The sequence below is a fragment of the Vulpes lagopus genome, chromosome 19, assembly GCF_018345385.1.
Source record: "Vulpes lagopus strain Blue_001 chromosome 19, ASM1834538v1, whole genome shotgun sequence".
NCBI lineage: Eukaryota > Metazoa > Chordata > Mammalia > Carnivora > Canidae > Vulpes > Vulpes lagopus.
In genome coordinates, this window is record NC_054842.1 from 9,180,895 (window position 1) to 9,196,879 (window position 15,985).

Genomic DNA, 15,985 nt, shown 5'->3' on the forward strand with positions numbered 1-15,985 from the left:
TATTATGAGGGAGTGAATCAAGATCTGACACCTGGATACCCTACCCCCTTATCCCACCCCCCACCCCCCACTCTGGACTGGCCTCTGACTATTCCCGACATGTGCGTCCACTGTGCCAGGGGACTGGAGGCCCCCAGAGGGCAGGCCTGGGCCCTCTCCTCTGCTCCTGGCCTGGACAAGGGTAAGCCCAGCTCTCCTCCCCATCCCCTCTCTTGTCCTTCCTGTTCATGTACCATAGCACTGGTCTATGTAGTCCAGAGTGCAACTGGATTGCGGGAAAGACATCTGAATTTCTAGGCCTCAGCTCTTCATCGACTTATCAAAGAATTCCACGGAATGATCCTGTGGTTTTCATGGCAGATTATCTGGGTTCTTGTTTACTTTTGGACTCTCCTCTCTGACTCAGGGCCCAGACCTTCTGGGAATGGAGGGGAAGGGAGGGGTGGCCTGCCACGAGCTGACTGTGGGGTTATTTCTGATCCTGGAGTCATCAGCATCCCAGTCACAGATGACTGCGGGGGTTCATGCCTCCCCCTTCTTGGCTTCCCTGAACCCAAGGTGCTTAGCAGAATCCAGAGATCCTGGCACCCTGACCAGGAAGGGTGAGGGGCATCAGGGAGCATCCAGTGCGCTCATGAAGGAGGTGTTTCACCCAGGCTCTGGGTCCAAGGCCATACAGGTGCATTCTGTTACCTGGCACAACAGGGTCTTCTTCTGACAGCCTGGCAGTGATACTAGGCACTGCCCGCTTTTTCCACTGAGTCAGCATGAGTCATGCTGCACTAACGTGGGGCCAGAGAGAGGGGCATCTGGGGACCCCTTCTCCTGCATCCATTCTCTCTTTTGGCTTCCCTTGTGCTTTTCTACCTGCCTGCCTGCTCCCCAGACTTTTCCTGATCATCTGGTTTGTTCTTAGCCAGTACAACTGTCCTTTTCAATAGTCACCACTAGCCACAGATGACTATATTTACTATAATAAATTCATTCATTGAAATTGAGTTCCTCTTGGGCATCTGGGTGTCTGCCTTTGGTAGTGCTCCTGGGGTCCTGGGATCAAGTCCTACATCAGATTCCCGTGCATGGAGGCTGCTTCTCCCTTTGCCTGTGTTTCTGCCTCTCTCTTTGTCTCTTGTGAATAAATGAATAAAATCTTTATTTATTTTTTATTATTTTTATTATTTTTATGAATAAAATCTTTAAAAAAAATTCACACCAGCCACCTTTTGAGTGCTCCATAGAGAAGTGCCTAGTAACTACCATGCTGGACACATTCTTGTGGAAAGTTCTGTTGCACTGCTACTGCTATCAACACCAAAAATCTCACAACAAAGGTTATTTCTCTCTCTGCCTTGGCTGTCAGGAAGCTCTGAGCTGCATTCATAGTCTAGCCAGCAGGCTTTGCAGGCTGTATCCTGTGCAGTGAGGGTGACCAACTGCTGCCTGTCTCTGAGGGGTTCCCAGAATAAAGGACTTTCAGTTTTAAAGCTGGAAAACTCAAAGAAAGCCAGAATAAGTTAGTCATCCTATGTGTAATGATCCAACAGTGCCACATCACGAGAATGTCGATTACAAGACATGATTTATCAGAGTATTTTTTTTTTAAAGATTTTAATTTATTTGAGAGACAGAGATCATGAGCAAGGTGAGGGGCAGAAGGAGAGGGAGAGGGAGAAGCAAACTCCCCACTGAGTGTGGAGCCAGATCCCAGGACCCCAAGATCTTGACCTGAGCTCAAGGCAGACACTTAATGAACTGTACCACCCAGGCGCCCCATCAGAGTATCTTTGGTGGAGACATTGCACATCTCTTTTTTTCAGCTCCCTCGAAACATCTTGGAAATGAGGCTGGGAATACATAAATCTGCCGAGGTTGAATGGCTGTGCTGATTAATCAATCTTTGTCCAAAGGCAGAAGGGCGTTAGGGGAGGGGTGGTGGTTTCCAGGGCCGCCAGTCCCTCCTTCTGGAGCCCACACCTCCTCCGTCTTGAGGGCGCCTTCCTCTGTCAGCTCCTCCCTCCAAGTGGGGCTCCGCCAAAGTTGGGGATTGGTCAGAAGTTCCTAGTCTCCCTGCAGAGCTGGCACGCGATGGCAGAGCTCAGTCAGTAGCTGGAGGCAGATTCACCGGAAGTTTCAAGAAAGACACAGGGTCTAGGGATGATTATGGGCCAGTCTGCCTGAGTGTGAATCCCACCTGTGACACTCACTAGCTGTGTGACCTTGGCAAGTTCCTTACCCCTCTATTCTTCAAATTTCCTCATCTATAAGATGGGCATAATAATTGTGCATGCCTCAAAGGGTTGCTGTGAAGAACATACCTCTCTCTCTCTCTCACACATACACACACACACACACACACACACACACACACACACACACACGGTGAGTTTAGAGCTGTGCCTGGCACACTAGAAGCTCAATAAATGACTAAGCTCATTAAGTTTTTCCTGGATTCCTGCCACCCCCAGCTTCTCCAGGTCCCAGATCCCAGTCTGTCCTCTTGGTCTGAAAGCAAGTGCCCTGCAAGGCTCTGGCTGGCAGTCCTGACTTCCCTCTAGCTGGGAAGCAGACACAGGTGCCAAGGGACAGCTCTGAGCAGCCAGGCTGGGTCTGTCCCAGGCCTGCAGGAGACAGATCTGCTCCACGTCTTGATAAAACCATCTGAACCCAGAATAGGGATTTTCTACTCTGGGGTCAGCTCTGAGGGTGGGCACTCTGGAGGGCAGAGCCTCCTCCCTCCTGCAAGAGGAATGCGGCTACCACGTGAGAGGCAGCAGAGCGTGGTTCTGAGAGCATGGGATCTGGTGTCAGTCTGCTGGGATCAGATCACCAGCCTGTCTCTATTTGTATGACCTCTGAAGGTCTTTCAGTTCTCTGCTCCCTAGCGACCTAGCTTGGGATCCTCCAAGAGTCGACCCCCAAGAGGAGCATTTGGGAGCAAGTGACTTAACTGGGAGGGAGGAAGGTAATGAGGCAGGTATAGAAGTGAACTGGGGGCAGGAGGAAGGCAGGTTACTCCTGTGGACAAGCTGAGGCCTGATCCCACCGCGGGGAGGGGGGGCATCTGGGAGCTGGTGTAGATACATGTGTCACCAGGACAAGGAGCCTGGGGTACTCCTCACCCTGGCTACTTGAGGGCTGATCTGGGAAGCCCCAGCTCTCCTATACTTCCGGCCTGCCCCTCAGACAAGAGATACAGGGGTTTGAGGTGGGAAGCTGTGACAGAGACTGTCCACTGAAGTGGAGTGAAGAGGGTATGGAGGAGAGGTGCAGGGACCAGTCTGTGTGTGTCCATTTTACAGGCGAGGAAATGAAGGCTCTGAGAAGTGACAGGCTCAGCAAGGACCGGAGCTCAGGTTTCCTGCCCCCAGGGTCAGGGTGGTCTGGCCCCTGGGAATGCTCTGTGAGGACGGATGTGATGGCAATGAGACAGACCTGGGTCTCACACGGCCACCACCAAGATGCCCAGCCCTGCCTGATAGAATAGCTGAAGCCTGAAGGTGGCTGCCCCTTAATCCTTGGGCTTGGAGAACTGTTGTTGGTCCTGCATAGATTCTGGGGACCCCAGAACACCTGTGGCCAGGGAGGGGAGCAGTTGGCAGCCTCCTGAGACAGGGGCCCTGCCCTTTGACCCTGTTAGCATACTGCTGGAGAATTTCCCCTCCTCCTTTCCTTCCCCAGTCCTTACTGATCCCTCACTGGGAGCCACACCCTATGCTGGCTGATTCCCAGGACTCCGCAGTCTGTAAAGCCTGCCCCGGGAGCCCATAGTTCAGTAGGAGATGGACCTGGTGAGGACAGAGGTACCCGCTTGGTGCTGAGGCTCCCTGGGGCAGGAGAAGCAAACTCCAAGTCGGGGCACCCGGGGTGATTTCAAGGAGGAGGTAGCCTGTGATCTGAGTCCTCCAAAGAGGTACTTGATGACAGGAGATGATGGGCATCAGGAACTGAACTGTGTCCCCCTCAAATTCATATGCTGAAGCCTTAACTCCCAGACCTCAGAATGTAACTGTATTTGGAGAGAGGGCCTTTAAAGTAATAATTAAGGTAAAATGAGGCTAAAAGGGTAGGGTCCTAACCCAAGTGGACTGATGTCCCTTATAAGAAGAGAAAGAGACACTGGAAATGGGTGTGCAAAGAGGAAAGGCCACGTGAGGACACAGGGAGAAAAACCTCAGGAGGAAGCAAACTGGCCAGCACCTTGATTGGACTTCTAACCTGCAGAACAGTGAGAAAATTAATTTCTGGGATCCCTGGGTGGCTCAGTGGTTGAGCATCTGCCTTTGGCTCAGGGCGTCATCCCAGGGTCCTGGGATTGAGTCCCGCGTCGGGCTTCCTGTGGGAGCCTGCTTCTCTCTCTGCCTGTGTCTCTGCCTCTCTGTGTGTGTCTCATGAATAAATGAATAAAATCTTAAAAAAAGAATGATGGTCCCCCTAGATTCCTGCTCCCTGGTGATTCATCAAACACTACTTCGGCACTGTTGGGAAGAGATTTTGCATGTGCGATTAAAGTCCCGAGTCAGCTGATTTTACTATAAAGAGATTATCTGGGTGTGCCTGACCCAATCAGGGAAGGCTCTTAGAAGTGGAGAGCTTTCTTCTGCGGTGGCAGGAGAGGACGTCGCTGAGACTGCAGGCATGGGGGGATTTGACACACCTTCCCTGACGAAGATAGAGGGAGCACGTGAGCAGCAATGTGGTGCCTTAGGGAACGGAGAGAGCCTCCAGGGGGACAGCAAGGAAATGGGGACCTGTGTCTTAACAATTGCAGGAACTGGATTCTGGCAGCATCTTGCATGAACTTGGAAGAGGAGTTTTCTTCGGGGTCCAGATGAGGCTCAGCCTCATTCCAGCCTGATTCCCTGAGCAGAGCCCAGAGCCCCTCCCTGCCATGCCAGACTTCTGGATTAGCTGCAGAACTGTGAGCTAATAAAGTTTGTGGTATTTTGCCTCACAGGAATAGAAACCTAACAGAGTGGAACCCGGAGCAGCGGAGGGCGGGCGGGAGGCCACGCCTGCCCACTTGTAACCCGCAGCCAGCCAGCCTGGAGCTCGGCCTAAGCAGTCTCCCCTGTGCGGCGGGCTGGGGGTCTCAGGCAGCTATGTGCGGCACCCTCAGGTCACCAGAGAGCCTCCGAGCATCTCAGACTCCAGAAATCCTGGTTAGGGGCAGTCAGACAAGGCAGAGCCCAGTCTTTCATCCTCCTATTTCACACATGGGGAGCCAGAGGCTTGAGCAGAGCCGGGACCCTGTGGAGTAGTGAAGGAGCTGGTTTAGGAGGCCCTCCCCTGAAGCCCCAGCTCCTCACTTGCCAGCTCACATCTTGGACAGGTCGTATCAGCTCTCCAAGCCTCTGTTTCCCTGTCTGGACAGTAGGGGTGGGCTAAGAGGGAAGGGCTTCTGGACAGAGGGAAGAGAGTGGGCATCGATGCAGGTGGGGATGGGGTGACACATGCTGTGTGACTTGAGTGCAGGGTGGGTGACGGAATGGGGAGTGGACTTGCGCAGTGGGCATGGGGCCAAGTTGTGAGTGCCAGGCAAAGAGTTTGGGCCCTATTCCGAAGGGTTTATTTCAGGAGCAGTCTGGGTCATAGAAGACAGGTGATAAGAGCCAGTCCCAGCAGCCTAAGTCCCAAGTGATGAAGATTGGTGGTGGCAGAGAGGAGGGATAGAAGGGCTGAGGGCCAGAGTCTGCGGGGTTCTCAGGAGGTAGAACAGACGAAACGTGAAAGAGCTTACAGGTGCCTGAGTGCCTGCTGAGCTGTCTGAGGTGGCAGACTGTCCAGTGTACTTGACTGTGAGGAGGGGCGGTCCCCAGCTGTCCCTGGGGTGAGGCGGAGGGCAGGGGGGCTGGCAGACGGGGTGACAGGCTGACTTCGAACAAGATGAAGGTAAGGTGGCAGAGCCAGTCTTCAGGGCCCAGATAATGATATTTGGACCTCTGGACCTCTGGACAGGGGACAGACACGGGGCAGCCTTTTGTGGGCAAGGGGGGTGCAGCAGCCAGGAGAGGCGCTCTCCCAGAGCTCTGCCAGGAAGGGCAGGCTCAGGGACAGACGGGGGAGATGGTGGACTGCAGCAGAGTAGCATCAGGAAGTAGCAGCCGGGGAGACAGGAGAAAACCACAAGAGGAGTTGGTCTGGGAAAATGCCAAGGGAGGAATGCACTTCAAGGAGGGAGGGGGGCGTCCGTGTTCAGTGCCCCATAGAGCAAGAGAAGGAGCAAGAAGGGGCTGCCAGATGCACCAAGGACACCCTTGGAGACTTGGCCTGAAAGTCACCTCCAGGCTGCAGAGGGCTGTGGAGGGTGAGGGGTGAGCATGTTGGAGGCACCCAGGAGAGATGCTCCTGGTACGTAACTCCTCTGGTCCTCACAATTCTCAGTGGTCAAGTGGAAATCAATATAGGCATCAGGGTTGTTGTCAAAAACTAAATCAAGTTCAGTAAAGCACCTCTGGCAAGAGAGATGCAGAGCTCCAAAGGCAGGTGGGCAAGTGGAAGGTTGGAAATAGCTGGCATGACCCCTAGTGCCCAGCAGGTGGCAGCACGTCCTCGAGTGACACTTCACCTCTACAGACCCTAGACTGCATTTAATTAATTAATTATTTTTAAAACCGACTTTATTTATTTATTCATGAGAGACACAGAGAAGCAGAGACATAGGCAGAGGGAGAAGCAGGCTCCCTGCGGGGATCCTGATGCAGGACTCGATCCCAGGACTCAGGATGACAACCTGAGCTGAAGGCAGATGCTCAACCACTGAGCCACCCAGGTGTCCCCAAGACTACATCTTATCATCTCATTTATTTATTCTGCAAGAATGCTTTGCACTGCTACTATGTGCTGGGCTCTAGTCTAAGCACTGGAGATTTTATATATAGATCTCTCTCTCTCTCTCTGTCTCTCTCTTTCTAGCTATATATATCCGCACGGAGCCTACATTTTGGTTAGAGGCCGATAGAACACGCAAGTGAATTATCATCATAACTGCCAATTCACCCTCTAGACTTCAAAGTTTTATCTTCTTTGAGTTACAGGGGAACCTTTCTAGAAAATTCCATACATCCCTTCCCCCTTGAGCCAAACAAGACCTTGTTTGTTCATGGGACAGACTGAATGCATTTTCCAAAGATGGCCACTCCAGTATGTCCTATTCCATCCCATGTCCCTTATAATGCAACTCTGACACTCCTTCAGTTGGCAGAAAGGAGTCTATATTTCATCCTCTTGCATCCAGGCAGAGTTGGGACTAGTGGAAGGGCACTTTATGACTTCTGAGGTTGGGCCATAGAAGGCAACACAGCTTCCACCTGCTTCTCTGGGGACATTGGAACCCAGTTGCTACACTGTGTGGAAGCCCAAGCAGCTTATAGAGAGATTACATGGAGATGAGCTGAGGCCCCAGCCCACGGCACTGGCTGAGTTTCTAGCCAACAGCCAGCATCAATTGCCAGCCACAAGAGCAAGCCATCTTACAAGTGGGTATTCCAGTCCCCAGGTGAGTCGTTCCAGCTGACGCCTTGCTTAGCAGAGAGGAACTATCTCTGATTGCAGAAATGTGGACAAAATGATTGTTATTGTTTTTTTTAAGGTTTTATTTATTTATTTATGAGAGACACAGAGAGAGGCAGAGACATAGGCAGAGAGAGAAGCAGGCTCCCTTGAAGAGCCAGATGTGGGACTTGATCCCGGGACCCCGGGATCACGACCTGAGCCAAAGGCAGATACTCAACCACTGAGCCACCCAGGTGCCCCATGATTGTAACTGTTTAAGCCACTTAAAATTTGAGGTAGTTCGTCATGCAGGAATAGATAGATACAATTCATGAAATTAATAGTTACGAGAGCCTACTCTCCGTCGGGCTCTTTGCTAGGAGCTGGGGATACAGGGTAAACAGGACAGGCTCGGTCTGTGCTGTCATTGCATTTACTGTCCAGCTGGGAAAACAGAGTGTGATCAAAGCACTATAATTCTGGGAAAAAATTAGAGAGGGAGACGGACCATGGGAGACTCCTAACTCTGGGAAACAAAGGGTTTCAGAAGGGGAGGTGGGCGGGGGGATGGGGTAACTGGGTGACAGGCACTAGGAGGGCACTTGATGGGATGAACACTAGGTGTTATACTATATGTTGGCAAATTGAATTTAAATTAAGAAAAAGTAAAATAAATAAATGAATAAAAAAGCACTATAATTCACTGGCTGAACTTGAAGCGCGACAAGGTTCCCTGGCTCCAGGCACCTCACCTTTCCACCTTACCTCCAAGTATGGAGATATCTTATCTCCAGGGTGGCTGGACTGTGAGCATCCCCAGTCACACCACCTCCAGAGCCCCTGCTGCAGCCCAGGCCACCATTTCCTACCTTTCATTCCCAGCAAGGCTTCCCATTGCTCTGGGGATGAGATCAAAGTCTGCCAGGGCTCCCAGGGCTCTGAGCGAAGCAGCCCCATCTGTGTCCCTAACCCTGCGTCACAGCACCCTCTCCTTCACTCCCTGTCCTGTCCTCAGATGCACAAAGCTCTCTCCCACTTGAGGATCTTAGCACCTGCTCTTCTCTCTGCCGAGCTGCTGGGGACACATCAGCCTCCTCCCCTCCCCTAACATTTGCACCAGCAGCATGAATACAAATGGACTCTGGCCTCACCCGTCTTTTCCTCCTGTCCCTGTTCTGTTCCGCACTGTGAGGGGACCATGTATATGTGAGGACGCCCCAGGCTGCAGGTCCACGTGGAATCCATAAACTCCCCTCCCCATGGCCACTCCCAGGCCTTGAGAGGTGGGCCCTGGTAGAGCAAGCCTGTTGTCAGGTGGATGGATCTAGAAAGGAGACTAGGATGTCTGAATAGAAAATACTAGAAAATACTCTCCCAGGTAGAGAGAGACCTCTTCAAAGTCCTTGCCCAGGGGGGCTGCCTGGAGCCCAATGGGAACTCCAAAGAGAGAATATTTGTTGGAGTAAACCTCTAGTCCAGTGGCTAAATGGGAATTATCAGGAGTGAGCTGGGAGGTCCATCTCCCATGTCAGTAATAGGGGGATGGGGTTTGGGAAGGGGTCCTCAAAGAACCTTCAAAACACCCCATGATAGAAAGAACCAGCCTTGAACATCTGCCAAGCTCAGGAATCAATTCTTTAGGAAAGTACCAGTCCTGTGATCTCTCTCCTGCCCTTTCCCTCTCTCCCTGCCCTGTCCCCTGAACTTGGACTCTGGAAGGTAAGAACACAACAGGCAAGCTGGGCAGGCGGGATTGGTGAACAAGGTGGGATGATGGGAAGCTGCCCTGGTTCAGCTTGGAAACTCGGTTGGGAAGGAGGGTATAGCCAGTTACCTCACTCTTTCCCCTCCGGACGTGGTTCCCTTTACCCCTTACCCATCCACTGTAGCTCCAGACTCAGGGTGTAGGAAGGAGAGGGAGGAGAGACACAGGGCAGGAAAAATGTTGGTGGTGCCCTCTGGAACGGTCCTATGCCCAAACGTTGGCTCTTCCTCATTTGGATTGCCCTGTGGGTATGCTACAGATGCCACCCATGGGAAGGCCATTCCCTAAACAGGGTGACATGACCCCAAGACGCCTGCTTATGCCATCTCCCCACCTGCATACGCATCTCTTGAGTGTGCTGCAGGACACCTTCAGCCCTCTTCCCTCCTACTCTCCACTCAGCCCAGGGGCCAGGCTCCCCAGGGGTGCTCTTAAAGGTCCCTATCAGACCCGAAGTGGGAGCAGGACAACACTTTCCTTCAAGAAACCCTCTTTCCAGGGGCAGCTGGGTGGCTTAGTGGTGAGCATCTGCCTTTAGCTCAGGTCATGATCCTGGGATCGAGTCCCACATCAGGCTCCCCGCAGGAAGCCTGCTTCTCCCTCTGCCTATGTCTCTGCCTCTTTCTGTGTCTCTCATGAATAAATAAAATCTTTTTTGAAAAAACATATTAAAAGAAAACCTCTTTCCAGTTTCACTTCTAGTCTGAAACTTCTGCCTGCTGGCACGTGTTGGACTAAAGGTCAAAAACCAATTTAGTGGCCAACTTTCTGTAAGTCTTGTGCTTTGTTTCACACGGCAAGGGGTGGGGGGTTGGGGGTGGGGTGGCTCCTGGGTACATTTTTCTTACCCAGGAAGCTTTGACTAAAATCTCTGAGATAGGAAATGCCCTTTGAAAAGGTCTCATTACATGAATGGTTTTGCACCTGGAGGGTTAGTAGCATCAGGGACGATTTTAAGGTCAAAACATCTGAATGCACAGCAGCCACAGAAAAACCTCATCTAAGCTTCTTTGGCAGATGAAAGCAGGACCTCCTAAAATTCCAGTTGCCATAAATCCTCCCTCTCTGGGAGGTTTACAGCAAGAAAGGAGACTAACCATTATCACCAGGACAAGTAATTGCTTAAGTAAACTTTATCTAAAACTATGTAAACTAGTAAACTATGGAAGCATTTATTCCATAGAAGTTCTTTCTCCTTACCAAGAGGGCTTATAAACCTCTATCTCTGGATATCTGGGGAGCCAATACACAAAAGGGTCCCTGGTAAAGCTTTGGCTTCTTCCCTCTTACTGTTTCTGCTGTTGGTTAATTCACAGACCCCCAGTACTGAACCTAACTCAGTAGAAGAAAATTTTTTTATCCCAACACATTCTCCTCTTGACAGCAAGAGTATGAATAGCCTTCTAAGATTTTCTAACTGGTACTGGATTTTATCTTCTTGCTCTGCCAGTGTTACTGCACAGCAGAGTTCACTCGTTCTCTCACTTTCATGCATGCTAATCAGATTAGAAGAAGAGATGGGAGAAAGAATATATGAGAGATTATACTGCTAAATGTATTATTCATTTATAGAAACCATTGTCCCTCCAGTTTAGCCACAAATAAGGAAGGGGAATATTTCTGGGGAACAGAAATATAGAATAGAAGGAATGCTTTCTCAGGTCTAAAGCGATCATGGCCAGGAGAGTGGATGAATTATGTTTGTTTTTATTCAGTCTGGTCTAATTGTTCTTGAGTGGAATATAGAATGTCACCAGGTGGCTGATTACAAAGTGGGTAAAAAAAAAGAAAATCAATAGCTTGTCTATTAGTGTGGGCTGCCATAATAAAATACCAGGGACCGGGCGGCTTAAACAACAGGAATTTATTTCTCACAGTTCTGGAGACTGGGAAATCCAAGGTCAAGATTTGGTTTTTTGGCGAGAGCCTCTTCCTAGCTTGCAGATGCCAACCTTCTTGCTTCGTCCTCTCAGGGCAGTGGAGGGGAGGGGTGCAAGGAGAGCTTCTTCTTACAGAGACACTAACCCTGTCAATTAGGCCCCACCCTCATGACCTCATCTAACCCTAATTACCTTCCAAAGGCCACCTCTGCAAATACCATCACATTGGGGGTTTGGACTTCCACATACAAATTTGGGGTTAGAGACACAAATACTCAGTTCATACCTTTCTCTCAAAGACTAACCAGTTAAGAAGTACTGTAAATAAATACAACACAAATGGGGCACCAGGGTTGTTCAGTTGGGCGTCTGTCTGCCTTTGGCTCAGGTTATGATCTCAGGGTCCTAGGATCCCACTCCCTGTTGAGTGGGGAGTCTGCTTGTTCCTCTCCTTCTGCCCCTCCCCCCACTCTTGTGCACACATGTGCTGTCTCTCAAATAAAATCTTTAAAAACAATAAAAATGGGGCACCTGGGTGGCTCAGTGGTTGAGCGTCTGCCTTTGGTTCAGGTCATGATCCCGGGGTCCTGGGATGGAGCCCCGCATTGGGCTCCCTGCTCAGTGGGGAAACTGCTTCTTCCTTTCCCTCTCCTTCTGCTGTTTCCCCTGCTTGTGCTCACGCTCTCTGTCAAAATAAATAAATAAATAAATAAATAAATAAATAAATAAATGGTCTTAAAAAAAAGAAAAATAAATAAAACACAAAATAATTGTATTACAATGTGTCATTTTTGTTTCTCTTTCTGCCTCTCACATTTTATTACTATCCTGCTTATAGCCTTCCAATGGCATAAAATATAATCCACATGCGATTGGCCCTACATTCTCCAACATGAGCTAACCAGGCTGCCTCTGGCTCACCATGCTCTGTCATATTAGCCTTCTTTTTATCCATTTACTCAATATTTGCTGAATATTTACTATGGACTACACAATATTCTAGATCACAGATCACGAACTATGCTCATAGGCCAAATTGTAAGGCTGCTTGTTTTGATAAATAAGGTTTTATTGGAATAGAGCCATACCTGTTTGTTTAAATATTGTCTATGGCTGCTCTCATGCCTCAATGGCAGGGCTGAACAGAGATCATATGGCCCATGAAACCTAAAGTATTTACTGTTTAATCCTTTACAGAAAAAAGTTTGCTAACGTCTCTTCAGTTCAGTGCTGATATATATTGCAAGTCTCCAATTTGAGTCACATATATAATTTTATTTTATTTTATTTTATTTTTAAAGATTTTATTTATTTGAGAGAGAGAGATAGAGCAGGAGCCAAGGAGGAAAGAGAGAAGTAGACTCCCCACTGAGCAGGGAGCCTGATGTGACTCAATCCTGGGACCCTAAGATCATGACCTGTGCTGAAGGCAGACTTAACTGACTGAGCCACCCAGGCACCCTGCCATATATGTAATTTTAATTTTCTAACAGCCACACCTAAAGAAGTTTATAAAAAAAGAAACAGTTGAAACATATTTCAATAATATATTTTATACAACCCAGTATGTCCCAAATATGATTTCAACATATAACCAATATTATAAATTATTAATGAGATATTTTGCATTTTTTAAAATATGAAGTCTTTAAAATTCAGTGTCTATTTCACTCTTATTGCATATGTCAATTTGGGATAGCCACTATTCTGGTGCTCACTAGCCACAAGTGGCTGGTGGCTCTGGTATTGGATGGTGCAGTTCTAGAAGCAGGTGATGCAGGGATTAATAAAGAAGAGAAAATTTCCTGCTCTCATGAGGCTTGCATTCTTAATGGAGAGAAGAAACAATAAACAAAAGCATAAACAGATAAAAATAAGAGATAACAGATTTTATTATTTAAAAGCTTTTTAAAAAAAGATTTGCTTGGGGATGCTTGGGTGGCTCAGCAGTTGAGCGTCTGCCTTCGGCTCAGGGCGTCATCCTGGGGTCCTGGGATCGAGTCCCACATTGGGGTCCCTGCATGGAGCCTGCTTATCCCTCTGCCTGTGTCTCTGTCTCTCTCTCTCTCTCTGTGTGTGTCTCTCATGAATAAATAAATAAAATCTTTAAAAAAAGATTTATTTATTTACTTATTTGACAGAGAGAGAGAGATTGAGAGCACAAGCAGGGGGAACAACAGAAGGAGAGGGAGAAGGAGGGGAAGAAGCAGACTCCCCACTTAACAAGTAGCCCAATGTGAGGCTCGATCCCAGGACCTTGAGATCATGACCTAAGCCGAAGGCAGACAATTAAATGACTGAGCCCCCCAGGCGCCCCTATAAAATAGATTTTAGGCTTGATGATGGGTAATAAGTGGTGGTGTGAATGTTGGGGCAAGAGTTGTGTGTTTAACCCAGGGAAGGCCACACAAAGAAATCACTTACTGGTCTCTGTAAGTAAGATATATAGTGAGGATTAACCTCACCCAGAGAGAGGTCTGGGAGGTGTATCCAGGCCCCCACAATGTCCTGCCTGTAGAAATGTCTCTCTTTGCCTGGGGACTTTGGCCACAAGGCAATCTAACAATGTGACTTAGGACAGGGGCTGTGGGCCATGCTGTCAGATGAACTGGAGACCACAGTCTTCATCCAAACCCGGCAGGGACTGGGGATGAAAGGTCGATCACCTGTGCAGTGCAGTGAGTGACCGAGCTCCCATAAGTACCCTGGACACTGAAGACTTGGGGGGACTTTCCTACTGGTCTCATCACTTACTCTCTGCACACGGTCATATTCTGTGGCTGGTAGGAGATAATGCCATTGTCTGTGGTTCCACAGAAGAGGACAGCCTGAAGCTTCATGATTGGACTCTGCCCTATGCACCCCTTCTCTTAGTTAACCTTATCTGTATCCTTTCCCTGTAATAAACCGTAACTATAACAGTGTTCAGTGAATTTTTCTAGCAAATTATCCAAGCTGAGGGTGTTGTTTTTTTTTTACATATTCTTTTTTTTAATCGGAGTTCAATTTGCCAACATATAGCATAACACCCAGTGCTCATCCCATCAAGTGCCCCCCTCAGTGCCCATCACCCAGTCACCCCCACCCCCCGCCCACCTCCCTTTCCACCACCCCTTGTTTGTTTCCTGAGGGTGGTTTTAGGAAGACTTCTGGACTTGTAGTTTGTGTCAGAAATCATGTGGTCTCTTGTGGGTACTGATTTCCATAACAAATAACCTTGCCCAAAATAATCAGCAAGACCAAAGGCCAGGGGAGTTCAGTAGTTTGGACAAGTTTAAAAATGTTAAGCTTGAAGATCCCGTTAGTTGTCTCGACATCACCGGCTGACTGAGGGTGACAGGGTCAGTGATAATTCTGAGATGTTTGCAAGACTTTTGTTAAGGCTCGTATGATTTGCCTGCTGAACTGGTGTCTTGGTTACTGGAGATTGCAGAAGGTGTGAAAAATTGACATGATTGGAACCATTTTGGAATAGAGCCAGAGTGGCCCTTACAGAGAGACCGCCTCTCCTGTCTGTTTAAACTGGGCCAAAATCTTTGGACTGGGCAAAGCAGCAACTGTTTCACAAGCAAATGTTTGAGAAGTCAACAGGACAACAGTCATCCTGATCATGAACCTGGGTCATGGACTTTCTGAACGCAGAATAGCTAACTAAGGCAGGCCAGGGATGGTCTCGTTCGCTAACACTGATAGAATTGACCATGACTGTGTGTTAGCGGCTCAGCCCCTTGACAATTTCATTTTCTCTTCTCCAACTCTTCGCTCCATGTCCTCTTTCTCATCCAAACCCCTGGTTTCATCCCACAGGTACAGCACTTTTCTGATTATCACTGGAGTCTCTGCTTCCCAAACTGCAATTTTTTAATCCCAAATAAGTATTTCCTCTGACTTTGGTTCTTTGCTTTCATGTTGACAAAGGTATGTCCCAAGTGGGAAACACACTCTCGAACACATTTTTTGCCACTGGGAGGGCAGGGCAGGGGAAGGCTTCAACACATCGGGAAAACATTCAGATAGTAACGAGGACTGTTTGCTAGTTCTATACTAGGACTATTGCTAACCTATACTGAGTGTGAGATGAATGAAGTCTGGTCACAGATGTTCAGAGGGCCCAGAGGGAGAAGTTCTGAGGCCTCTGGGGACAAACATAGTTCATCCAGGATCGTGGACCTGACAGGCCAGACATTACTGGTAGATCGGTTTTGCAATTTTATGGAAGTCTCCCTACCAAATTCATAATTTGAGTCATTAGATGCACTCTAGTGGGCGAATGAATGCAAAAACCGAAAAATGTTTTGGTTCTTCCCTTGTCTGCTAGGGAGCTGGGAAGAACCAAGCAGCTGTCTTGGTTTTCCCAGTCTTGATTGTTTGTCTAATTTACAGCCATTGTTTACCTATCTTAATTTCTCTGGTTCAGGAGCAGATCATTGCCATGTTACAAGGACAAACCAAGATGGCAAAAGTCTGGCAAAGAGGGGTCATTTTTCTACAGAAGCAGAATGGATGTCATGCAAATGTGTCACAATTTTTAGAATTTGTAGCTGCTGCTTTTGTATAGAAGTCATCTGGGGCATTTTCCTGATGCTCAGGTTCAGTCCTTTCAGTGTGAATCTCAATTGTGAGGATAGCAATTTCAGAAAGGGAATAGCAGGAAGAAGATCATTTACTTATTGCCCATTTTTAATTGGAGTCCCAGAGGATGTGAGAAAATCTCCTTTGTTTCTAGTACATCTCCAAATTATGAATGACCCCAAAGGCATATGGTTGTCAGTATAAATATTAACAGTTTGTCCTTCTGGTAGCTGGCACACTTGGGTCAAGGCATGGAGCTCTGCTCATTGGTTTGGTC